This window comes from Eucalyptus grandis, chromosome 5, assembly GCF_016545825.1.
Source record: "Eucalyptus grandis isolate ANBG69807.140 chromosome 5, ASM1654582v1, whole genome shotgun sequence".
In the NCBI taxonomy this organism is placed as follows: Eukaryota; Viridiplantae; Streptophyta; class Magnoliopsida; order Myrtales; family Myrtaceae; genus Eucalyptus; species Eucalyptus grandis.
In genome coordinates, this window is record NC_052616.1 from 23,733,929 (window position 1) to 23,747,887 (window position 13,959).

The following is a 13,959-nucleotide window of genomic DNA, read 5'->3' on the forward strand; positions in this document are numbered from 1 at the left end:
CGGGTCCTAAAGTTAACACCGTCAACATTTTTAATGGAAAATGCTGACGTGGCACCGACGTGGCATTTTAAATGAATTTTTATTTTCCATGTGGCTTTTTTTAATTATTTTGTATTCAATTTTTTAAAAAAATAAATTTAAAAACTAAAAAGAAAAGCTAAATTTTATTTGTTTAAAAAAAAAAAAAGAGACAAAATGGCAGCTCCTCCCCCACCGCCGCCGCCCATCACCGGAGGGCTCGCTAACGGTCGCCAGCCCCTCCGGCGATGGGCAATAGTGAAGGACGTGTTGGCCTTTTTTTTTTTTTTTTTGTATTGTTTTGTTTTTTAAATAAATTTTAACTTTTCTTTTTAGTTTTTAAATTTATTTTAAATAATTTTTTTAAAAAGCCACATGGAAAATAAAAATTAATTTTAAATGCCACATCAGCATTTTCCGTTAAAAAAGTTGACGGTGCTAACTTTAGGACTCGATTGAAACAATTTGACAAATTTTAGGACTTAATTGCACTTTTTGCAAGTTTTAGGACTAAATTGCATTTTCGTAACAAGTTTTAAGACTTCTATTATACTTATCCCAAGAAAAAAACAGGAATTGATTCTAAGAATTATTCTCAAGAACAATAAGTAACTTTTTCTATTTCTTAATTATGTTCCAAATCTATTTTTGAGAACAAAAAAATAGATTTTTGTTCTTGAGAACAAAAAATTTTACCAAACGGATTTCTGTTCTTTTTTCATTCCAAGAAACAAAAGAATAGAAATAGTTGGACCCTTGAAGGTTAAACATGGCCTAAATTGCTAGCGACTTGAATGATTTTCACCTCATTTCTCGGAAGAAATAGGGCATGAATGGTCATGGTCAGACCATTGTCACACTTTGTTAAACATTTTTGAATCCTCTGCTTCAGACGAACTTGTTCTGTTCTGAAAATAATTCACTGGACTTAAAATGATGTTATAGCTCTTATGAGCTATCTGCCACATCTAATGAGGAGAACATGCTATCTATCTATTATATATATTTATATATATATATATATATATATATTTTTTTTTTTTTTTTGAAGTTGTGAATTATGTAATATATTCATAATAGATTTTATCCGGGTAGTCCTTAGTACCGCAAAAGTATGTGATGTAATTGGCCTACTGCTAGGTATGAGGACCTACTTCTTATTCGATCTGCTTCATGAGGAATGCAACAATATTTTGAGCAGTATCATAGTATTGTTTGGATACCTTCTCCTACCGGAAAATTTACTATTTATATGTGGGGGTAAAGTTCTATCTTCACCTGCCAAAGTGCCCAGGATTAAGCTGGTCCGGTTTACTTCAAACGTATGAAAACACAGTTTAGTATTTTGAGTGTGCTGCCAACTCAAGATAGATTGAAGAAGTGGAATCCTTCTTCGAATTATGTTTGCCTTCTCTAGACTTCTTGAGTTGGGAACGCTGGAACAACAAGCCCATAACCGTAGAATAGCCGCGACAGAGTACTTTTACACGTGAGACAAGCATCTCTATGCGAAAGACAATTGACCTAATCATTAAATGGGAATTGAGAACTCTACAAGGATGCGATTGACCCTCATTATATCCCCCGAAAATTTCCACATGAATCTATCAAGGCAAAAACGCAGAAAAAGCAATTCATGAACTGCGACTTATACTTGAGCATTCTTTTCAATTTCCTTCCAATAGATTTTAGACGGATCTAACTTTCCCTACTACATAGTCTAAAAAGTGGCCATCAAAGAGAATGTGTTTGTGAATAGGCTAATTTCCATTAGCGAGTCACTTGAATCATATAAGATAAAAAGATAGCACCTATTCGAGGGAATAGCATTATGGATCTTTTGCTAAAACCAAGACATTTTTCTATGTCCAGGTGAGCCCTGCTTCAACTACAACTCAAGGCACTTCGTGAAGGGGGAAAAGACAAAAGATTTTTCCTTGTACCTGCTAAAACAATTTGAGGTTAAGGTTTCCGAGTAGATTTGGCGTAGTCCTCGAAGCTTTCTGAATTCTCCACGATCGATTTCCATAGGGGATGGGTTGCTTCTTCTCTTGCTTCCGCGTGTAGGAGGACGACGATCGCTCAGCTCCCTCGCTTCATTCCCTACCAGAAACCCCCGTAAGCTCTAAGTGCATTCTATAGTCAATGTTCTGTTTTGAAGTGGATGAGTGGAAGTGAGAACTCCACCTCCTCCTCTACATGTTTAGTTTTCTTAAAATAAGTCGGGCGATTCAAGTTGCTCCTCATTTTACATTTCTTTGATGTTTATTGGTACTTTTTAATTAGAAGCTGGATGAAACTAGCTGTATCGTTAGACGATTTAACATATTTTTCCCGTGAGGTAAAAAATATTAGTTATCTATTCTATGCACGAAGGAGATAATCTACTTTCTGTCTGTTTGAAATTTGTTATATTTACTTTCCGCATTTTGGCAGCAACAGAAGATTTTGTTTAACCATTAGGTAGTGATTGCATTAAGTAAATTATTCATTTTCTAGTAATTTCTATCAGTAAGTGTTGTTTATGAATTAATTACTAGCATCATTGTTAGTTCAACATGGAGATGCTGCATTATTGAAGGTGGGCTTGGCTGGACATGGAAAAATTTCTTGACTTGAGCAAAAGACCCAAAATACTATTTCCTTGATAGGTGCTTTATTTATTTTATTTTAGCAACAAGTTTTTGATGAAATTAGCCTCACAATATGTTGTTACAATGGCTTCAAACTTATCTCCATATTTAATTCTAGTAGAAGCTAGCCTCATCAACCTACACGTGGTCATTATTTTCGGGCAGCATCTCAAATCATTGTTGCACTGAGAATTTGCACCAACCTTTGTGGTTGAACTTCGCTGACAGCAATTGCCACTATTTTGTCTTTTGTAATAAGTGAAACCTTATAAGGCTAGAGTGTACAAGAACAAATAAATATGTGGAACACATCTTCTGATAATCAGGAAATGGAGAAATAATTAGGATATGATTACGAAGTATTTTTGAGCTTTAGAGGACTAGATACTCATTTGGACTTGTTGATTACCTTTATGTCAGCATGATTGATGCTGGAATTCAGGCATATAGGGACGATGAAGAGCTTCGTACCAGGGAAGAGATCGATGGCCAGCTTCTCCAAGCTATTCAACACTCAAAGATCTCAATACCAATCTTTTCTAAAGGATATGCTGATAGTCCATGGTGCCTTAGGGAGTTGGTCAAGATGGTGGAGAGCAAGAACACAGGGGACAAAAGATCATGCCCATTTTCTATAATGTCATGCCATCCAAGGTCAAATACCAGAATGAGCACTACGGCAACACCATTATTTCTCATTTAAACAAGGAGCGATTCGATGATGAGACTATCAACACCTAGAAGGCTGCTCTTATAGAGGTTGGAGAACTAAAGGGATGGGATCTCCAGAGCATGCTAAACAGGTATTTAATTATATAGAATACAAACTATTTGTTCCAGATGCATTATTTTGCTCAGCTAAACCTCATGTCTTGACGATGTTTCCTCCAATACTATCAGAGGCAAAGGTGAATTTGTCAAAGAAGTTATCAATGATGTTTTGACTGAGTTGAAAACTACTTACTTGGAAGTATCTGATTGCTTTGTCGAAGTAGACAATCAAGTGGATGAAATCATGAGGATGATAGGTGCACACAGCTGTGAAACAAAGATTGCTGGATTCCATGGTATGGGTGGCGTGGGAAAGACAACTCTTGCCAAAATAGTGTACAATCAACTTTCTAATGATTTTGTTAATTATTGCTTCATTTGTGACATTTGAAAAACAGAGATTACACGCTTGCAGAATTAGCTCTTATCAGACATCCTTAAAAAGAAATGGTATATTATCAACAATGTCATGGAAGGGAAAAATGAGATAAAAAGAAATGTTACGTTCTAAGAAAGTGCTTCTTCTACCTGATGATGCTGATGATGCAAGTCAACTTGATGCGCTCATGCAGAAGCATGAGTGGTTTGGCAAGGGAAGCAAGATTGTCATTACAACTAAAGATCGAGGAATTCTCAATGTTGATGAGACTTACGAACTTACTAGCATGGATTTTGATCATTCTCTTACACTTTTTAGCAAACATGCATTTAGAAGAGATTATCCCTTAGGGCAATACATATCTCACTCTGAAAGGGTAGTAGATATGTGTAACGGTCTTCCTTTAGCTCTTGAGGTAATAGGTTATCTTTTATCTGGAAAAAGCGAAGAGGAGTGGGATGCCACATTAAAGGAGCTAGAAGAATCTCCTCAAGAGAATGTTAGAAAGAAGTTAATGATCAACATTGAGGTCTTAAATGAAAACCAAAGAAAAATATTTCTTGATGTTGCTTGTTTTTCCATTGGGTATGGTAAAAGAATTGTGATTCACTTGTGGGAAAGTTGTAAGTTTCTTCCTCATCAATCTCTTGGAATCCTCCAGCAAAGATCTTTGATAAAGATCAGAGACGATAACCAACTGTGGATGCATGATTGGTTAAGAGATATTGGAAGAACTTTTATAGAAGAAGGAAGTGGTATGAAACTAGAGAACCAGCAATGGGTGTGGACTCATGACCAAGCATTGGATGTTTTAGAGAAAATGCAGGTAAATCACACAGCTTCATTCCTTTAAAAGAAGATTGGTCATCAACATATTCTGTTTGGTTTTTGATCCTACAGCGTAGATTTATTATTCCATAGCACTTACCAATGTGGTTTATCAATCGTTTTCAATGTTAGGAGAAGATTTAATTGTTTTCCCTTGAATGATACCAACACAATAAATCATGGTTTTTTCTAACTTCCCTTTTATGTTTTTATTTTGGCAGAGTGGAGGTGGTTTCAAGGAATTGGAAGCATTGAAGCATTATGTCTTTGAGTTTTTGAACTATCTAGATACTCCTTGATGAAAGAATTCTTAGAAAGTCTTTCAATCTAAGGTTCCTTCGAATGGACTCTAAGTTCGGAGGTCCAATCTCACTATGGTCTACGGATGGTGTATAAAAAATATTTGGAGGTCAAATTTTCTTGAAGACGTAGAATTTTATCATAACCTAGGCCCACTTATCCTTCCATAGTTGAGATTTATCCTTCCAGAATTGAGATGGTTATCATGGAATAACATCCCTAATCTTATCAAATTGTCTCATATTTCCATGAGGAAGCTTGTAATCCTTGATTTCTCAAGAAGTATAATCGAGGCAACATGGCATGGCTGGAGCCACATCAAGGTACAATTTTTCACATAAAGTAAATGCGTGTCCTTTTGTGGTAGGTTGTCTTAATTTAATCTAAAGAGCAATATGTTCTCTTTTCAATTGGCAAAGAATTTGAAGGTCCTAAATCTGTCTAGATGCAATCTTATTGAAACTCTAGATTTCTCCTCATAAGAAATTAGAGCAACTGATTCTCGAAGGATGTGAGGATTTGGTTGAAATTGATTCATCCATTGGTCACCTTAAGAACTTAGTCTTCATAAACTTGAAGGATTGTAGAAGTCTTCAAAAGCTACCAAACGAGATAGGGGCACTGGAATCTTTGATGGAACTTCTTCTTGACTATACATCTATAAAAGAGATCCCTGAATGGAGAAGGATAAAGAATCTGAAAATTCTCAGCTTGGCCAAATGTAGATCATTGAATAAATTCAGTTTCTTTGGTTGCTCAGCATCAGCGGTGAAGCTCTCATTAGTGGATAACCATTTCAACTCACTGATTGAGTTAGATCTATCAAACACTGGTAATAGGGAGTTACCAAATTCAATTGGGTATATGAAGAAATTGAAAATGCTAAAGCTATGCAATTGCCCCATAAGAATACTACCTGGCAACATTGGAATGTTGGAGAAGCTCGAACAACTAGAGGTAGGGGAAGAATTGACAGAGATTCTCAGTGATATTGGGAAACTACCAATTTTGAGAAAATTGGTGTTAGCACACTGTGAAATTCCAACGATGCCTCAGCTTCCAGAAAGTCTGATCACTCTAACCATTGATTTATACTCAATGAAGAGAATGTCAGATCTCTCAAACCTATTAAATTTGAGAAATTTGAAGTTGCATGTAGGTTTCGAGCATCCTACAAAACTTGAAGTAGATCCAAGTTCTTGAGGATTGGAAGATTACGCATGCTTGAGGTCTTGGACTTGTATTGTCGTGATATTGGCACCTTATCTTTTGATCTTGTTCTCCTTTTTAAGCTGAAGGAACTCCATATCCAATGCCCCAATTTGCAATGCCTACCAAGGCTTCCGACAAATTTGTCATACTTAGATATCAAGAGTTGCAATAGAATAAAAGCGACAAATGGTTTTTCCAATCTAAAAGCGTTATCAGTTTTGGAAATTAGTTTTTGTGAGGAGCTAACAGAGATTGAAGGCCTTGAAGGCTTGGAGAATTTGAGAACATTAAAGCTCGGGTTTTTATCATTGGCGAAGTTGCTTGATCTAACTAGCTTGAAGAAGCTTAAGGTAATTCATGTGTATTATTGTTATGAGCTGGTAGAGGTTCTAGATTGTCTAGAATCGTTGGAGACATTTGAGATTCAATGGTGTCCTAAAGTGCAAAAGTGGCCTGATCTATCAAGATTGAAGAATCTGAAAGTTCCACATCAAGGTAAAAGGGAACGGAGTTGATTGCAATTTACAAACAATCTTTTTCTCTTCTTTTTTTTCCAGTAATGTTCACGTTTATCTTTTGAATATTTCGGATTATATATATATATTAAGGTCCTTAATAAGTGTGGTCTCCCTGGCTTTGTAATGTGAATTTCGCTACAGAAAAATAAAAATAAATATATCTTGCTTACTAACAAAATGAAGGAGAATTTATTAATATATGTTGACATTTAAATTTTGATTAAATATTTAGATATTTGTTGCATAGAAAATTAGGGATCAATTTGGCCTAACAAAAATGATTTTCGTATTACCTAAGCATTAATATTATTTGCTTCTACTAAGATTTATTTTTATTTTATTTTCCCTTTATTTTACCCTATTTTCAGGTAATTGTGTAGAAACATTTAAAATATGGGGGCCCGACGGGGTCTGGGCATGGTGCAACACGGACAGCTGCTGCGGAAAGAAAGAGCAGAGCAGGCGGAAGTAATGACTGATGGGGCGCCGATTCGAACCGGGAGGACGGTCGGCGCGCCAGGACCGGCGGCCGAAGCCTCCGTCGGCCGGCCTCCTCCACCAAATAAATAGGCCTTCTGCGAGAGCAAGATGGGGAGGAGCAAGCTCATCAGAGGACTCCTCCCGTTGCTTCTGTCGTCGCCTGAAGAGAGAGGGACGTCGCCGTCCCATCCCGTGACGATCCAGCCCCTCGCTGGTCGCAGCCAATGTACGTACATCTCTTTCTGTCATCTCTTTCTCACCTTCTCATTTCTAAACTTCAAGCGTTGTACCTCTGGTTCTTTTATTTTAAGGGAGTGTAATTACATTTTTAGGCTTTTAAAGGGTTGGGCCATGAGTTCCTTTGAAGCTAGAATAGAGAAGCTCATTCATCATAATATGATTTTAAAAGTTACAGTATTTTAGAAGTCATTGTTCTTGCCCCTCCCCCAATCCACCACCCCAAAATATCTCACTTTGAAGGAGGAAGAAAACAGATAAAAGATTGCAGTTATCTTTTTTAATCCAAATTTCGCATTTTCTTGTAAGCATCAAATGCACAAGCTAGACTTTGACGTTCACTTTGATGTGGCTTGCTGTACATATATTGGTTAATGTGTGGTGTATGTGATTTTGATGGCAGACCTTGTTACGTCAATCCATGAGAATTGGTTCTGCGCAAGATGCATGAGCGCATCAAATTCTGCTGGTGAAGGGGCTTTGTCATGCAGACGACGGCTTTCATCTTGGTGGCACTGTGAGCATAGATGTTGATGGATAGAATTGGTTTAGGACTATAATGAAAGCATAGTATGCAGTTTTAAGCAATCAGATATTGCAGATAATGCTTCAGCATGCATTTCCCTCATCTGTGACAGGTATGATGGTTCCATTGGAGCGGCATCGGGTGCTGTAATGGCTGCTGATCAATTTGCATGGCAGTTAAATCGAAGAAACCTTTGACCTTGCAGTGAAGTTGAAATTGTGAGCATCGAGATTTCTCTTGTTTTGCTGATTGGATAAGATAATCTTAAGGAGCTCAAAACTACATTCCTGTCCATGTTTGTTAAGTAAATCGTAAAGAGCTCAAAACTACATTTGCTTTAGCTGCTTTCACGGATAAACATAAAATGGACTTTTTACCCTCTCCTCTGACCATTCGGTTTTTTGTTGTGAAAAGGTATGGTTCGTCCGCAGACTTTTTCCCTACCTGTCTGAGCCAAATACTGGCAGATGGAGATCCTGATAGTCCAATGAATTCATTCCGCAAATCTGTCATTGATGGCAAGGAGATCATCTTTCTTGCTAACGTGCAAGTTCGTCACTGCTGTGCTCAGAATGTTTGAACAAGACAAACTCTAGGAGGGTCGGCAGTTTTTGGCAAAATTTTCAAGCAACTAGTATTCACAGGCGCTGGACTTTGATTAGGATGAATTAGGTAGAGGACTCTCTGAGTTGAAAATCATGTGAGATCGTTGGTCTGCTATTTGCTATTTGGCCGTGCTGGTATTGGGTGAAGGTCTTGCTGGTGTCTGCATTGTGATTTTCCTCTGTACAAAGATCGTTATATAAGTTTGTTCAGCCGGCTTATTAATGTCATCATTTTTATAACTGGATTCATGCCGATAATAGAAATTAGAAGAGGGATGAAACTGTGCTTGGATTAATTACATTTAGGTTCTATCGTCCTCATCCCATTTTTAGCATTGAATGAGCTCGTTCTTTTATTTTGAAGGAAGTCTCCTGTGTTTAAGATTGGACTACCACATTCGTCGGAGAAAAACTAGGCATGTAGTCTGATGCAGAAATGAAGAAAACAGAAGTTAATCATGGCAGGAATTCATAAGCATGACAGAAGCAGGGTATTAATAAAAATAGAAGTTCATTAGTGTATCTTCGCTGTAGATTTCATCACCTCAAAGCAGCCCTAGAGCTCCTTATGAGGCGTGGCACAAGCAGAATCCCAGAACCGTTGGGTTGCATTTCTTATTCTCTCACGCCCTTATTGTACAGACAGAAGTATATCTTCCTTGGCTAAAGCGACCATTATCAATTGATCATCTCGGAAGGAGAAAGATCTTCTTGGTCCACAGGAATCTATGTGGCAAAGTAAAATAAAGATGAATCGATCCAGAAGCACAAAGCCGGATTAGTATGACAAAAATATGTTGAACAAACTACGATAACTTATGTATAAAGGAAAAAAGCAGGATCAGAAGAAGAAATCCTTAGAGCATCTCCCAAGTTACTTGATTTGGAGTTTGTCCTATGTTTACCACCTATTTGAAAAAGAGCAGGCATCCTCTGTTCTCAGAATTCTATTGAAACGTCTGCTCTTAGATGTTAAAAGTGGGAGACAAGCTACCGGCTTGTTTAATAATGGTGCAAAGAAAACAAGAAGCAATTAAATTATTGAATAGCTAAGTCGACATCAGTATTTTCCTTCTAGCAAAAACTCAGGACTTCTCTCCCAAACTATACAAGGAAACACTAAAGTAAATATGCTGAAATGATATGCAAGTCTGAGCACAAGTACATAAATGAGTGAAGTAAATCAAATTATAGGAGTAAGGGATAGAGAATTTGCTCAATAGATTTATAGTGGTTTGGCCCAAACTCGGTGCCTACGTCCACTTCCCGAGACTTGCCGGGAGTTTAAATCCACTATTATCTCAAACAAATTTTACAGTTTGGTTGATGAGGAGGCAGATACTCCAGTACATCTTGAATTCATAACCCGTACAGGTAATTGTCTTTCAATAGACAATAGCAAGCCATTTTCACAGATGTTTCAGCAATCTCCAACGGAATACAAGTGTTCTGCCCACTTAAACATACTCAAGATAGACCTCACTATGTTCAGAAATAAACTAAACAAAAGCTTGCTATTGAAGCTTCAAAATCAGTTCACTTGAAAGAGGGTCAGTCAATTGGCCTGAGGGACATGCTCCGTTTGTTAGGTCCAGAGACAACTCCAAAATGACAAGCCTTCCAGTCATGACTTGATCTGATCTCCTTCATAAATCCATGATTTACTTCAGCTCAAGTTGTTTCACTTCTTCCTCAGTCCTTCACAACAGACTTACTATCTTGAACCACCTCTTGGCTGCTTGTGTAGCTGTCATATATTTTGAATGAGTCGGGCACCAGGTACCAGACCAGCTGTGTATGTGGTTTAGTGGCTTACTATGTCTTCAGGAATGGAAACACCTTGAAAAGCATCATACGTAGAAATAGATCAAGCTACCCCGACTTCTGGTAGAAGTCACACTATAATTTCGAATAACGCTTGTTTGATCCTATAAGCAGTCTGAAACAGCAATGTGCTTGCCCACATGATTTGACAACTACTGATCGGGAATCCCAACACCAGGGTTCACTCCAAACATTTATCTACATGCTGATGCGGGCAGCTTTGACAAATTATTTCATTTTTATGAGCAAGTCAACAAGTTCTGGTGCAATATGCAAGACGTAATAATGGTCCTCCATAAAGAAGAAGACGTAAAAGAAGATTCTACTTGCAGAGAGCACTGGACTTGATTCTGGGATATTTCACCAAGCAAGTCTTGACTCAAAAGGCACGAGGAGATGAAACACTTTTATGATTTATAACTGCCGATCTTCCTCCAGTACTTACTGTTCTGGAATCGCTCCATTTGCACATATCCCAAGCCTAGTATGCTGAGATTCGGAGAAATCGATAATGAGCAAGGGAATCCAGCACTTAAAATAAGTTCTCCCTCCGATCCAAAAAAAAAAAAAAAAAAAAGAATTCTCCTATAAGAGTACGAGAATTGCTGAGAATGAGGCGTATCATTTGCTTACATCTGTGATGTCACGGAAGACAATTTTAACAGCATAGTCAGTGAATCCCAGCTGCAAGAACATAGAATAAGGCCCCTTGATACAGTCATCAACAAAAAACTGTTGACCACTTCCACAAACTTTCTGATTCTACCTACAGGAATCAGATGAACACGCAAAAACTGACTTGAGGCGAAAGGGGATGGAAATTTGAGAAGTTCAAGGAAAAGAAAAGTATCACAGTGTTCAAGAAAGTGGCATTGCCAAGATTCTCCCATGAAAGATCGTTTGAACAAAGTCTGAACTGAAAAGAAACGAACAAGAAATATTTTGTGAAAAATGTCATGTTCACAAAATATTTGACAGTTCATTTAAAAAGACTGAAAATACAATACTAAGGGAAAAAGATGATTACAGAAAGCATGGCCTTATCAATGATCTTGTGCTTGTTGCCAGATGACGATGATAAAAACGAATCAGAACTTGATTCTTTTGGCCCCAGTTATCAACAGCCATCCAAGAAAAAAAAAACTAATGAAGCGGTTGGTAGGGATTTCAACATTACTGGAGTCAAAGAGAATTAGGAGTAGAAGGTTAAGGCCTTACACTTTTTTAACAGAATCATCAATGCTTGCCCAGCAGCAAGAACATTGGGGCCCTCTTGATATAGAACGTTGACCACTTTCAGAAACTTATCGATTCCGCCCATAAGAATCAGATCAACACGTGAAAACTTACTTGAGGCAAAAAATGATGAAAATTTAAGCAGATGAAGGAAAAGAAAAGCATCTCAATGTTTCCTCACCTAGCATCAAGAAAGTGCATTGCCAAGAATCTCTAATAAGAGATGTTCACTTGAACAATGTCTGGACCGAAAAGATACGAACAAGAAATATTCAGTAAAAAGTTCCATCTTCATACAATATCTCAGAGTTTAATGAGTAAGATTGAAAATACAATACAAAAGATACAGATGATTACATAAGCAAAATGCCATGTTCACACAATATCTCAGAGTTCATTGAACTAGATTGAAAATACACAAAAGGAAACAGATGATTACATGAAACATGGCCTTGTCATGATCTTGTGCTCATTGCTAGATGACGATGATGAACACATAGCGGAACTTGGTTCTTATGCCCCCAATTATCAACAGCCGTTGAATTGACGATTAATACCCATAAAAGAAAATTAAAAATTACAAAGCTATTGGTAGGGATTTCAAAATTATTGGAGTGGAAGAGAATTACGAAGAGAAAGGTTAAGGCCTTATGCATTTTTAATGGCATTGTCAATGCATGCCCAGCAGCAAGAACATACAATAAGGCTCTCTTGATGCAGTCATCAACAGGTAAATATACCATTCCACAAACTTTCCGATTTTTCCTATGAGAATCAGATTAACATGCAAAAATTTACTTGAGGCAAAAGGAGACGAAAATTTGAGCAGGTGAAGGAAAAAGACAAGCATCACGATGTTTCCTCACCAGAATCAAGAAAGTAGCATTGCCAAGAATCTCCATAAAGGATGTTCACTTGAACAAAGTCTGGATCGAGAAGATAACAACAAGAGATATTCAGTGAGTAATGCCATGTCCACACAATATTTCGGAGTTCACTGAACAAGACAGAAAATATGATACAAAAGGAAACGGCTGACTTCATAAAGCATGGCCACGTCATGATCTTGGCCTCGTTATCAGATGACGACAATAAACACGAACAGGAACTCGATTCTTTTGGCCCCGATCAACAACAGCCAAGGAATTGACGATGAATACCCAGAAAAAGAAAATGTTCATGAAGCACTCGGAAGGGATCAGAACGTTACCGGAGTCCGAGAGAATTACAAGGAGAAGGATAAAGCCCCACCAATTCCAATTCCAACACCAATCTGAAACGAGCGAGTCAAGACTTAGGGGGGAAGTCTTGCTTCGGGACGACGGCGAGAGAGGACCGAAAAAGGGAGATGAGAGCGTGAGAAAGTGTTGGGGGAGGAGAGAGCGATCGATTGAGATGGAGTGAGAGAGGGATGTGAAGAAAGTCGGGCAAGGAGTGCTTATATAGTGAGAAAATGGCGGTGGAATTTGAAAGACGGTTAAACGGCAGGTGGTCGACAGTTGGTACTCCAGATTTGTGATTTTCATTTTTATTGGAAAAAAATTTAAGTGCCCTATTGATTTTTGACTAATGTTTTTTCATGCAATTTGATCCAGGACACTTTTATATTATACTTACTTTATGAAGAAAAGTATTGATTTAAATGTGTTTTTTTGTTCAACTAAACACTAATGTCATTCAATGATATGTACCATTTTCGAAGCATTGATTACTGAATTTTACAAAAATTGTTAACGTATTAGAAGTTAAAATGTTTGCAATAGATTGCCACGACAAAATCTAGATTTAAGGTCACAATAGCATTCAAATTATTGACAAGGAATGGAAGACTTTATGGTTCCTCCAAGCGTATTCATCATGTAATTTTAAAATCTTTTAATGAATCACTTGAGCCCAATAGATTTACCATGGCATGGAGGATTCGACTTGGTAAACAGAGATGAACTAAAATCATTACTAGATAATGAAGGGTTAATTTGACTTTGAATTTTCTACTAAGTATATTATCTATTATAAAAGAAAGTATATTGATTTTATCAATTATTAGAATATATGATCAAGCCTTTGGCCCAAAACTAAAATCGTTTCAGGTTTAGAACCTTTTGCCCTGCCATCCTTCACAATGAACTTTGTTGATATGCACTAGGGAATTCAAAGAAGTGAATTATTAAAAAGTTCTAAATTTATTATAATAGTCAATTCAATCTTAAACATTTAATTTTCCCAATTTAATCCTTTTTTTTTTTTTTTAATGAATTTGTCGACATAATTATTTCGATCAAAATTGATGAAAATGAATATTGACAAATTAGCAAAATTGCTTTAAGATTGAATTGGCTAGTCCAATAGATTTATAACTCTTTTTGAGATTTTTCCCGTATTCCGAGTAACG

At 37.1% G+C, this 13,959-nt stretch overlaps 1 long non-coding RNA gene across 1 annotated transcript; it reads left to right on the plus strand.

Moving 5' to 3' along the window:
- The first annotated feature begins 7,892 nt into the window (after positions 1 to 7,892).
- Positions 7,893 to 8,808, plus strand: LOC120293096. Its single transcript, XR_005550765.1, has 2 exons — positions 7,893 to 8,120; positions 8,317 to 8,808. It is a non-coding gene; the product is annotated as an uncharacterized LOC120293096 (long non-coding RNA).
- The last annotated feature ends 5,151 nt before the right edge of the window (positions 8,809 to 13,959 follow it).